We start from the raw sequence: 13,406 nt of genomic DNA, 5'->3' as shown, positions 1-13,406 counted from the left end.
CCAGAACAAAAATACCATAGACCGGGTGGGTTATGCACAGCATGGATGTATTTCTCACAGGTCTGAAGCCTGGGAAGTCCAAGTTCAAGGCACTGGCAGACTGAGTGTCCGGTGAGGGCCCACTTCCTGATTCATAGGTGGCCGTCTTCTCTCTTTGTCCTTATGCGGTGGAATGAGCGAGGGAGCTCTGCGGGGTCTCGTATATAAGGGCACTAATCCAGTTCATGAGGGCTCTGCTCTCATGAGCTAATCAGCTCCCCAGTGCCCCACCTCCTAAGACCCTCACCTTGGGGGTCAGATTCTAACATGGGAATTTGGGGGAGGACACGAATACTCAGTTCATGGCAGATACCCAAGAGCTTTTGCTCACTCTTGAGGGACCTCAGAGATCAAGATGGTGGATCAAGAAGAGTGAAAGGCCCAGTGGCAAATGGGATCCCAGATTGCCCCCTCTCCATGTCTTGTTCGTTATGCTCCAAACAGACTGCCCGTCTCCTCGCTCTTCCCAGGCGCCTTTGCTCATTCTCCCCGCCCTGTCTTCCCACGGCTGGCGCCTCCTCACCATTCGGTCTGGTCTTCAGTGTCCCCATCTCTGAGGAGCCTCCGCATCCACAGTGGCCTGTTGGTCACCCTGCATTTCAGCACCCTGTTTATTTCCTCCGTCTCCCACACCGCATTCTGTCCTTACCTGATTCCCTAGTTTGTCCTCACACGTCCGTCAGGAGGAGCCACATCTGTCTTGTTCCCAGATGCTGACCACAGGACTGGTGCAGAGCAAGGACTCAGTAAATGCCCGGGAGGCAGCGTGGAAGGCTTCTGGGGGCAGTGGTTCCTGCTTTGAGCTCCCTGCACTGCCAGAGAGCTTGGTGGTTATTATATCTCTATTTGCAATCAGCCACTCCATCCCTGGGTTGCGATTTATTTCTAGTTAGAGATCATTTTCAATTAAAAAGCACATAAACCACAACCAAAGTGCTAATCCATTTCTGCTTAGTGGAAAGACCCAGATCATGGGTTTTATCATTTGCCACCATTGATTTTCCATGAGTAATAATTACATTTTATACACAACATCTGCACTAAGTGATATTTATATCTGCAATTATCTGGAGTAGCTTTTAATGTTGAAATATATATTTTTTTTTTCGGGGAGGGGGATGTCGAATAAATTGAATTTTTTTACTTTTGCCATTGCTTTTTATCCAGACAATGCTCATTCTCAAATAATAATTTAGCAATCAGAGCCTGAAATGGTTTTATAAATGAAGTTTGAATTGACATTTCCACCAGCTGGGATGGTAATTTTTCAGCTTTCACCAGGATTGGTGAATTTAGATCCACTCTTGAAATTTACTTTACTATTATTATCTCTGAAGTCCTCTGGGTTTTTTTTTTTTTTTTTGTCAGATAAGGCCGACACTTCTTTCACTGGGCTGGGTGTTGGCCCTGCTGTGAAGTTCTCGGCATCTCTCCCTACGCTTTAGCTTGGCATTCAAGGCCTCTGGTAACTGACACACTTATTATGGATTCAGAAAATGCTTGTTGAGCCTCCCCTACGCGCTGCGTGTTCCAGGTGCTGGGAATTCAATGATGACAGAGACATTTCCTGCTCCCCTCCTGGAATTTTCAATGTCGATGGGGAGACAGATAGTAAAGAAGCAACTTTAGGCAAGAGAGAGTTTACAGATTCTGATCCTTGGCCCTAGGCGACAGTGATGAAATAGAACGTGTGGGGGTGGGGAGGATACTTTGGGTAGGTCAGTTATTGAGAGAGGCATCTCTGAGGAGGTGGCATTTGAAATAAGACCTAAAGGATGAGGAGGGACCTGTCAGAGAGAGATGAGGAAAGGAAACTGCTGGAGGAGGGAAAAAAGTGCAAAGGGTGGGAGGTGGGGACAGCTGGCATTTTGAGGAATGGAGGAGAATGCTGGAGTGAGTGAGCATGGGGAAGGGTGGACAGAGGCCAGACCCCAGGGGGCACCGAGAGTCTTGTTACAAGGATTAGATTTTATTCTGAGAGTGGAGGTTGGGGAGATTTGTTTGCTGGTGATAGTGGGTGAGTACTGGTCATTGTTCAATTCTTTTAATTTGTGCTTTTAGAAGGTGACACTGGCTACTGTGAGGATGATAAAGAGTAGGGGGCAGACGTGGCACCAGGGAGATCATTCAGGAATCTGCGACTGTTGTTCAGGCAAAAGGTGATGGAGCTAGGACCAGGCTGCTGGGAGTGGGGATGGAGAGAGGTGGATGCATCTGAGGATGGACAATCGCATACCCAGCCTGGTGTTCTCTTATTTCCCAGCGGAAACCTTCCGACAGGTGGTCCCAACATACGATGCACTTTGTCCCAACGTGGGATTGTGGTTTCGCCTCTGGGCCCCGTGCTCCTCGTTCTCTGCGTTGCCCATCGCTGCCTCCTCACCTGCTGCCGTCCCTGTGTTCTTAGGCCTGGCTCCAGAATCTCTGCTCCGTGAAGCCTCTGGCCTCCCGGGTCAGCTGACCTGTCTGTCTCTGAAGTGCTAAGTTAGCGGTTCTCAGTGTTGGTGTGTAAGGGGCTCCTGGGCAGCTCGGTGAAACGCAGCTTCCAGAACCCCATCCTTCAGGGGTTCTAGTTCACTGGGTCTTCACTGAGGCCCAGGGTCTGACTGTCCACGAGCATCCCCGGTGATGCTCATGCTGGCAGCCTGGTCTGGCTCTGTTCTGTCTTCTACCATTTAGTCAGTTTATCTTCTGTTCTAGATCGTAAGCCCTCTGAGGGGAGAACAGGTCTTACTTCATGTTTGTAATCCCCCAGGAGCTGGATCCAATGCTGTGCTTGGAAGAGGTGCTCAAAAATCTCTCTTATTTTGGGTAGAAAATCCTGGAGAAGTGACCAGCCTTGGTCATGTGGCTGGTCAGCCTGTCCTGGCACAGATGGCACCGCCCCTCTGCTGGACGCTGTCTGCCCGGGTCTCAGGTTCTCCTCCCCCTTCCGCTCACTAATATTTATCAATCGTTCGGTCCAGATTTGAAAGTTAGTTCTTCATTGGCTCTTTCACCCCCACTTTACAGATGGACAAACAGAGCCTTGGAGAGACTAGATCCCTTGACCAAGCTCCCACGGTTATAAAGGGCAAGAAGAAGATTTGAACCCAAGATTCTCTGTCTGTAAAATCTACACTCCTGATGGCCATTCACCATTTCATTCCTCCATTCAGCGAATATTTGTTGCATGCCCATGACACGCACCTTCTGCAGTTTCCCTCTCCGCAGATTCTCTCAGGGAGAATGCATTAGGTCTACTCTCTCGCGAGGATCAACCCTTCAAATGTCTGTAGGCAGCTCTTAAACTTCCCTCGAGTTCCTTTGGCTCTTGCTGTATGATACGCCATGACTTAGAATTCTCTCTCACCCCTGGACACCTCCCCAGACATCCCCTCCTCCGCCAGGGTCCCTCTGAGCGTGGACCCCACCTTCGGATGCTCCAGATCTGCTCCCATCAGGGCAGAGTGGTCCTGTCAGCGTCAGGACCACTGATGCTGTCCTGACAGTGTAGCTTCCAGTTCCATAAGCTCCTGGGATGGAAACTTCTTCACCACACAGGCTTTCTGGTCTCTCTCCAGCCAGCTTCCATCCTGTAGTCGGAAGTTACCGTTCGGGTTGCAATTTTTGCTCCATTTTACTCCTTATACTCCCCAAATCCCAGAGAAATAGACTGTAAGAACAAGGAACGTGTGACTCAGTGAAGGTACGCCCCAGTGGTGTCTCTCAATGACCAGACATCGTAATTTTTTATATATTTTTTTTTTACAACAACTGCTTTCAACATTACACGAACCTTATAAAAGAAAACACGATTATCCATTTTCCAGCCAAGCAGGCACCCAAGTTTCTAAAGCAATTAATAGCAGATGAACTAGATGGTCACCCTGCCTGTCAAGTGAAAGGGCTGGAGAGGAGGCAGGGCGAACCCTGGGTTAGGAGAGTTGTCGTCTCGGGAGGGAGAAGGGGCTGGAGTCCAATCCCAGGCTGGCTCTGGCTAAGTTACTTGACTCCTCAAAGTCTTGTTTTCTCGTCTGCAAGATGAAGGCAATAATAGCATCCTCCTCCTAAGTTGCTGAAATATTAAATGAAATAGTGTGTGCCAATCTCTAAACACAGTGCACGGTCATTGGTTGATGCTCAGTGAATGTCAGTCTGAGTGGTACCATTGGGGGAGACAGGCAGGTGAGCAGCAACAGTGCAGCGTCGTCAGCGGGGTAAACAAAAGGGGGCTGTGGGCTTAGCTAAACCAGGGGAGGGAATCAAGAGGGGCTTCTCAGAGGAGGGGGTGAATGAGATGGTGCAGAGGGCAGCAGAGGTCGGCAGAGTGACCAGAATGTCCTCAGGGCAAGAAGAGAGGTATGGATGCCCTTCAGCCTCCCGGCGTGGAGAGCTGGTCCTCCCTTCCATCCGATGTGTCCCAGTGGATGGGGCTGCTCCAGGGGAGGAGTGGGGGGCAGCCTCCTGAGTACCCTTCCCCAGCTCGGCCTGAGCGCCTGAGGAGGACTCGGAGGTCAGATCTGGGGCTTCGGCCCCTGGCACCCCAATGCTGCCCACAAGCACCCTGCTGTGTTTCTCCAGGTCTGGCTGGAGACCTGCCTTTTGTTGCAGTTGCTGTAGGTGGCAGCAAAGCCCGACAAAGCCCATCTTTTTAGGGCCTCGAGAGGGGAGGAAATGTAATCAGGACCCAGTAGCCTCCAGCCTCTGTTATCTCACAGTGTAGGCTGGGAGCTGAGGGGGTTGGAGCAGGCGGCAACCACGTTAGCAGCATCCTCTATTGAGTTACAGCCTTTCCACAGACCTCTGAGGAGACTGGCTGCAGGAGCCTGTCCCTGGGAGTCCCGTCCTTATCAGATCGACTTCTGTTGGCTCCAGACTCCCGCTGCCTCGGGGCCCCTGAGAAATAGCCTGAGCAGGAAGACGGGAGCACGGATGCCGAGCTGGAGTAAGACCTTGAGAGACCTCGTCCCGGAAAAGATGGACTCCTCACCACAGGACCTGCTCCGAAATGTGGCAAAGTTCTGTTATGGCCCAGGACAACTGCTTTGGTTATTCTCTTTAGAAGTGTCAAATACACTCATCTCCCCTAGAATATTTTCTCCTTCCCTGGTGCCCCAACTAAGTGTTTAAGCTGCTCATCAGTCGGGGCAATACAGCCTAGTGGTTAAGGGCACGGCTCTTAACTGCCGTTTGCTGCTGTGTGACCTTGGGCAAGAGAATTAACCCCTCTGTGCAGCAGTTTCCTCCTCTGTGAAGCACCTCTCAGCCCTTATGTTTATTTTCAAGGGAGTATCCGATAGGACCGTAGGTTTTGTGGATGAAGAGTCACGCCTCTGGGGAGTTGTCCCCCTGCCTTCGTTTTTGTAACAGCTTTATTGGAATATAATTCACATACTATAGAGTTCACCCATTTAAAGTGTGGAAGTCCGTGGTTTTAACTGCATCAATTTTAGAACACTTTCATCACTCGCCAAAGAAACGTATACCCTTTAGCTATCAAACCCCACTCCCCCATCCTCAATGAAAGTGACTCTGACTGTTATTATTATGCGGATTCACAATAAACTGCATTATAATAGTAATAATCTCTTTTCTGCCTCTATGGATTTGCCTGTTCTGGACTTTTCAGAGAAATGACCTCCTTCCTTCTTCGCTGGGGGTCAGTCATCCCCGCTTCCGCCCGTGCTAGCGAGAGAAGCTGGCTTAGCCATCACCCCCGGGGCTGTTGTCTCCCGGCCCCCTCCTCTGGTCTGGAGGGGTGGTGGTGGAGGAAACCTGCCAACCAGCCCTTGTCACTCACAGCACAAGCAGCTTGGCTCTGGATTACTCATTTCAAACTCAATTTGTGGCTCTGCCAAGAGCAGCAGCATCCTCAGAGCGTGTAACTGGATTACTCGCACCCCCGCCCTGGGCCCTGGGAGCCTGGAGCATGCAGCGGGCCGCCTCCCAGGACTGACAGCTGCCCAGGGAGGCGGGCCTGCCAGGAGTCTGCAGGGCCTCTGGCTCTGCTCGGAAGTGCCTGCCCAGCCTGGCCCCGGCTCCTGGCTGACAAGGATGCCCCGGGCTTTTGTCTTCAGGCCACTGAGAGACAGTTTCCTGCGGCAGGGCCAGTGGTCCTGACCATTAGGGCCACGAGCTTGGCCAGACTCACTGCCCACATCAGCATGATTCTAAAAACGCCTCCATTCCTTGAGCAGACTCTGGGTGAAGCCCTCCCTGCGTGTGGCTGGCTTTTCTCTTCCTGGCACCCCAGCACCATATCTATCACCTTCAAGAGGGAGGGCCCCGTGCAGCCCCCACCAAACAAGCAGGTGCCGAACACACGAGAGCAAACGCCATCCTCCTGCTTGCGAGCGCTCACTGGATGCAGGCCCGGTGGTAGGCATCAGCTCGTGCAACCCTCCCCACAGCTTGATGGTAAAGACCTTTCAGATGGGGATGCTGAAGCTTACGGGGGCAGAATAACTACCAGGCCACGAGTGGAAGGTTGGAGCCGGGATGAAGCCGGACTTTCTGGCTACAGTGCACACACTGAGCCCCGGCAAAGACAGAAGGAGGCCATTTCTATGAAATGTTCAGACTGGGAAAATCTGCAGAGACAGCAAGTAAATGAGTGGTTGCTGGGGCCTGGGGTGATGGGGCGTTTGGAAGGAGTTAGCTAAAGTTTGGGGGGTTTCTTTTGGGGATGAAGACAGTCTTCTAAAATTGATCGTGGTGATGGTGGCACAACTCTGTGAATGTATGGAAAACCATTGAATCCTGCATTTAAATGGGTGCATTGTATGGTATGTGAATTACATCTCAATAAAGCGGTTCCAAAAACAGAAGAAATGAGGAATTGATGTCGCAGGCTGCACACACCTCTGGTCCCAACCCCCTCCCCTAATTGAAACCTGGAATTTGTCATCTTCACATTTAACCCAAGGGTCATGGGGTTAACCCTGAACCCTAAATGGCAGAAACTGTAGGACCAACACCTCTATTTTCCCTGTTCCGTGCCTGGGGTCTTACTCTACTTATGTTGCCATTCATAGAATCCCAGGGAATGTTTCGTCTTCTATTTCAGATTCTAGGGGTGATCTGTGTGGATGGGCAGAGACCCCGCTGCCCGGGGTCTCGCTTCTGCTGCTCCTCTTGCCCTCACAGTGGCCTAGCTTTTGGGGGAAGTCTACTCACAACCAGACCGGGCACTGTGCTGGGTACCACCTCATCTGCACAGGCTCCCGCATCCCAATTTGCAGGGAGAGTCTGTCTTCTTTTCAGCCCTGAATTACATGACTAAAGACCTTCTTACAGGAAGGGTGAGACGGGAGAAAAACCCATCCCACCCCACTTCTGAAGCCTACAGCTTCTGGAGGCTGCCTGGGGATTCCCTGTGGGGCGTCTGGTTTGTTCTTCCCAGAGTCCAGTTCAGGGGCTCTGCGTGTGTGTTTGGAAGGACTGACATCTCGCTCTGCCAGGATGTGCCTGCCAGCAGACTGAACCACAGCCTCACGTTCCCTGTGCTGGCGACCTCTTTTATCCCCCCTGCCTGCTCTGGCCCTGATCTTGGTTTCCACTTGGGGAAGGAGGGAAGACGTCTGAGCTTCAGGCTGGTTCTGGGAATCCTGGATCCTGAAACCCCACCAGGAATGAGAATGAGGAGCCCTGCCCTGGCCTTGGAGCCCATACAGCTTTCCACGCGCTGGTCTGCAGACCTGGCTTTGAAATCATTAATGGGCCATCTCGCCCAGCATGCTGGGAGCCCTCTGAAGGCAGGGACCCCAAAGCCCTCTTGTCTCCACCTCCTGGTGTCCGGCACAGCACAGGCACCAGCAACATGCTTGGGCCACATTCCGACAAATGAGATGCTGGCAGCCGGTGGGCACAGAGGTTTAGGCTGAACGGATGCTCCTCATGGGTCCTCTGTCCAGTCTCTTCCTGTCTCCATCCTTCTCTGTCCCTTTGGACTCCATCTCTCCTCCTCCCTCCCCTGTCTCCTGGGCCATCCTTTCTTGCTCTCATCCCCGTCATCCAAGTCCAGGTAGGTGAAGCCAGACCAGAGAAAAACCAACTAGGAATGTCCCCAGTGCAAAATGAATATAAATAAGTATGCAAAGGCTTCTGCTCACCCACTGATTACTCACACGCTGCTCTGGAGATGCCGCTGGCCTAGCTCAGCTCCATGGCTGTTAATGATAAATTAAACTTATTAATCACCCCAGGCAGTGGGGCCAGCCTGAGCGCACGCTGGGAGGGTAGGCTATAGGACGGAGCTGATGCAGCAAGAGAGGAACTGGGGGCGTATGACAGCATCCCTGGGGGGGAGGCAGCCCCTTGATCTCTCAGGTCTCCTCTTTCTTAAAGTGTTCTAAGGTGTACCCCCATCTCATCCTGTTTGATGCGGCTGCTGCGTATTTCAGAAGCTGCCCAAGTTGGGCGGGGAGTCTGAACTCTTCCAGAACTGGAGATCGTTTTACCATCTTCACACCCTCCACATACTTTCCCTCTTCCACCTGCCACAGGCTGGCATCCACCCTGCTGCTCTCCGTTCAAGTCTTGACTCAAAAGTCCCCTCTTGGCAACCGCCAGATCTAAAGTCCTACTTCTGTCTCCAGCTCTTTGTTCTCTTCACAGTGGGTCCCTGGAGCTCAGTCGCCTGGGTTTGAATCCCAGCTCTGCTATTAGTTGTGTGCAACCTCTCTGTGCCTCAGTTTCCCCATCTTTAAAATGGGATTGATAAGTAGCTGCTTCATTGGGTCGTGGAAAGGATGAAGAGCACAGATTCACATCAGCCAGGGCTGAAGTCTCATCTGGAAGCTTGATGGGGCAGAATTCCTTCCTTGTGGCTGTAAGACCGAGAACCTCAGTTCTGAGCTGGACGTTGGTCAGAGGCCACCCCGTCCCTTGCCGTGGGAGTCTCCCCCACCCCAGTGTGGCCACTTGCTTCATAAAAGCCAGCAAGTATGAGAGAAAGGCTCCAGCATGGTGGACACTGGTATCTTCGTGGACTTTAATCACTGTTGCCATTTTCTCTTTGTTAAAGCAATTCACAGGTCCTGCCCAGACTCAAGGGGAGGAGATTACCTGGAGCGTGACCCCCAGGAGGTGGGGAGCATGGGGCCACCTCAGAGTCTGTTCCCCCCCTGTCAGGATGGCAAAAGCTGGGAGCCGGCCACACCTCTGGCATCTGGTGGGACCGTGTTCCTCGTGGACAGGCAGACCCAGAGGCAGTTCCTATGGCAACCAGCAGTCTCGGGGTTCTGCCACGGCCCTCTGGCCATGGGAACTCTGCATCTTCACCCATTCCTCTCAAGCCATCGATGCACTTAAACTCGAGGGTCTTATTGTTAACTGGGCTGATTTCCCTCTCTGTCACACCCTCCTCGGTCATCTTGAGCATAGCTGTGTCTAAAGCCCTAGGGATAGAGCGTGAAGAAGAAGCGGGTTGAGTTCCCACCCTCAGAGTCTTAGAGACCAGTGTGAGACTCAGACATCCAACAACTGCACGTCACCCCCCAGTGTATGATTACCCACTGGGATTTGTGCTTTGATGTCTATGCAGGTGGGGCAGCACAAAGGCTTGGGGTCAGGCCCTGACCTGGGCGGTGAGAGAAGCCAAGCAGGTGGCACTGCAGATGCAGGGGTCCCGCAGCTCCATGGACCATGGGCACTTCCTGGGAATGGCAAGGAGGCCGGCGGGGCCTTATCTGTTGTCTCCCCCGCAGACCGTGAGGGCAGCGGCTTCGGTCGTTTTTCACGATTGCGTCTCCAGCCCAAGCGCTGTGCCTGGCTCTTAGTTGGCACTCAAGGACTATCTCGATTAAGGGAGAAATGGGAGGGGAGAGTGGAATGAGAGGGGGTGGCTGGGGGCCGAGAGGGCGCAGGCCTTGTTAAGCTGTGTCCCTTATTCAGAGAGCACTGGGGGGCCCTCGGAGGTTCTACCCACTCCCCAGGGGAGGGGCACCATTGGAATGCATCTTCAATGGATTGGAGGGAAGAGAGCGGGGGGGCTTGGGCCAGGCTGGTGGGAGTTCAGGGCCAGGTGGACACACACTTGGAGAGGAATGGATGGATCCAAGAGATATGTTTGGAGGTAAAATTGACAGGGCTCGGCAGTGGATGTGTCAGAGGGTGGGAGGTGCCCAGCAGCCTGTGTCATAGGCTGTGTCATAGCCTGGCTGAGTGTCCCCTGATGCAGGAGGTTGTCAGTCATGTAGTTCCTTTGCTTTTAGCGGGTGGCCCCATGGTGTCAGGGCACAAGTACACCCGTGTTCAAAGCTCGGCTCCGCTCTTCCCAGGGTGTGCTGCTAAAACGGCTGATGTCCCGTTGCCTTCCCTGTAGAATGGGTCTAAAACACCTGCCTGTCTGGACCAGTGTAAAGACCCACAGTAATCGGGCGAGTGAAAGCACCTAGCACACAGCCTGACATAGAACGGGAGGAGGTTGAATCTACTAGCTGGGTGACCTGGACAGGTCGTTCAACCTCTCTGTGCCTCACTTTCATCATTGCTAAAATGGGGTCCAATGTTCTGCTCTTGCTCGGCTCCCCGAGTCTCTCATCCTTCTGGGGTCAGTGGGATGGGCAGGGCATGTTGTTCTCCAGGAGTTGGCAGGGGTGCAAGAGGGGAAGCAGAGACACATGGAGCCTCTCGGCCTTGCCTGGGAACCAGCACGTTGTCACTCTGGACCAGGCGCCATTGGCCAAAGCAAGTGACATGGTTAAGTCCAGACTCACAGGACGGGGAAAAACACTCTGCCCAGAGGGGAGCCAGGGGAAAGGCAAGAATGTACAGGAAGGAGAGGAATTGGGGCTGGCAATCCAATCTACCGATGGTGGTGCCCTCCTCATTGGTGGGTGCGATGGTTAATTTTATATGTCAACTTGGCTGGGCCATTGGGTGCCCATAGTCGGTCAAACATTAATCTGGGTGTTTCTGTGAGGGTGTTTTTGGATGAGATGGACGTTTAAATTGGTGAACTTGAGTAAAGCAGATTGCCCTCCATATGTGGGTGGGCCTCATCCAATCAGTTGAAGGCCTGAGTAGTAAGAGGGAATTCTACAGCTGATGGCCTTTGGACTTCATCTGCAACATTGGCACTTCCTGCCTGGTGGCCTTTGAACCGGAGCATCAGCTCTCCCTGGGTCTCCTGTACTACTGGCCCACCTACGGATGTGGATTTCCCAGCCTTCATAATTGCATGAACCGATTCCTTATAATATGTCTCTGTCTCCCTGTCTGTCTGTCTGCCTCTCTCTCCATATGTATGTATATCTGTATCTCCCATTGGTTCCGTTTCTCTGAAGAACTCTGACTAGGACGGTGGGCAATGAGCTACTACACGCAAAGCTCTTAGAATGCAGCCCGGCACATAATAAATGACCAATGTAAACTGGGGCGTCTCAGTGTCAGCACTACTGACACCTTGGGCCAAATAATTCTTTATTGAGAGGGGCTGTGTATCATAGGAAGTTTACCAGCCTCCCTGGCCCCCACCCACTAGATGCCAGTAGCACCCCTCATCGTGACAACTTGCCAGATGTCCCCTGGGCGAGACCATTGGGGTGAAGGCTAGTTGTCCCTAGTATTGTCTGAATCACTGTGTGTTGTATAGTCTGCATGGCTGTGATTTTTCTTTTGATGTTTTACTGAAGTCATTGCTGTAAAAGAGGAAGCCTTTTGGAAGGAGAGAGCGTGCCACAGTGAGCTACGAGAAAACAGTGTGGTTTGTTTTCCCAAACTGTCTTCAAAGGAATTAGAAAGCTCCAAAGAGCTCAGCCTAAGCCCTGGCCCCCGAAGGTTTCTTTGGGAGAACAGACAGACAGTTCCTGTCACCAGAAGTGGCAGTGGCTGCATTTTAAACAATGGCACAGCTGGACACAAATGCACTGTCTTAGCTTCGGAGCTCTGGTTTGAGGACGTGTGCAAAGTGAAGAGGGGAGAGGCTCGGTCCCTTTGCTGTTTTCTCGGCAGAGATCCTGAGGGGATGCCTTTATTTCTCTTGCCATGTGAAATGTTTTCATTTTGTTCCCTCTCTTTCTCTCACATGCACGCAAACACACACACACACACACACACACACACACACACACACACACACCATGAACAATTAATAACCTTGTGAGATAGGTTCCAGTTTTATGCCCATTTTCCTAGATGAAGAATCTGAGGCCCAGAGAGATAAGGCAAGTAGCCTGGAGTTGCACAGCTAGTAAGTGATGCAGCCAGGATTTGATCCCATGTTGCTCTGATTCCGGGGTTCAACCTCCTAACCACAAGGTAACGCTTTATCAAGGTAAATCTGACTACGTCTGAGGTCTCAGAATTTCAGGGTGAGGGAGACCAGAAAATTAAACCAAGTCGTTACTCCCCAACTATGTGGAGTAGATCATGAGTGAAGTGTATAAAGCGCCAGGTATTAAAGTTTATGAGTCTATTAATCCACGGCTTTGGAGGAATTAAAGTTTCATATTGATGATAAACCTTCCCTAATAAAACGTAAGGGAAGCGGGAATAAATCTCCAATTCCAAAGGACCCCGGACACTTAAACAATTGTATGTAAGATGGATGTGTGCACTGGTGTTGGGGTGATGCGTCTTGCCCGGCGGAGGGTACTTTGGCAAAGTGGTTTTCGCTTCCGCTAAGTGGTGGAGATGAAATGATGGATGTGTGCTATTGATTTCATGGGCGTCTGCATGAGGGTGAGCACAGCTGGGTGAGAAGCCCGGGGCAGCTGAAAGCTGCTGAATATGCATCTAGGAGGAGAAGCCGCAAAAGGCACTTCGGGTGCCCAGTTTCATCAAATAGCAAAAAGCTGGCAAATATAGGGCAATCAATTTCCCTCCCTCTCTCTCTCCCTCCTCTCTCTCTCTCTCTCTCTCTCTTTCTTTCTTTCTTTCCCTCTGTCTCCCTCCTTTCCTTTCTTATTTTTGCCATGTGGAAAAGTGTCACAGTGTGGCTGGGTGAGCTATAGGGTGTTGGTTTAAACACAGTCCTGGATTATAATCCCAGCTTTGTCACGTATTAGCTCTGTGACCTTGGGCAATTTACTTCATCTCTCGAGGCCTTGGTTTATTTATTTATTTTTTAATGAAACGTTTGTTTTAGATTTGCGGAAAAGTTGCAAAGATTGTATACCCTACACCCAGCTTCCCCTATTGCAACTTCTTACATAGTTATGCACATTTGTCTGTTGCAACATCTTACTTCACTGTGTACATTTGTCACAATTAATGTACCAATACTGATATATTGTTATTAACTAAAGTCCACATTTTATTAGGATTTCCTTGGTTTTTACCTCATACTCATTTTCTGTTCCAGGATCCCATCCAGGACACCACATTACATTTACTCATCATGTCACTTTAGGTCCTTTAGACTGTGATGGTTTCTCAGACTT

The 13,406-nt window shown here is 51.4% G+C and overlaps 1 protein-coding gene across 1 annotated transcript in view; it reads left to right on the top strand.

Annotated features, from left to right (window-relative positions):
- The window catches only part of RBFOX1 (RNA binding fox-1 homolog 1), a 1,988,870-nt gene that overhangs the window by 203,719 nt on the left and 1,771,745 nt on the right, over positions 1-13,406 (top strand). The gene's annotated exons all lie outside the window — the stretch shown is intronic.

Source organism: Equus przewalskii, chromosome 12 (genome assembly GCF_037783145.1).
Source record: "Equus przewalskii isolate Varuska chromosome 12, EquPr2, whole genome shotgun sequence".
Taxonomy (NCBI): Eukaryota; Metazoa; Chordata; class Mammalia; order Perissodactyla; family Equidae; genus Equus; species Equus przewalskii.
Note: the sequence above shows the minus strand (reverse complement) of the source record. Positions and strands in the feature narration are given on the sequence as shown.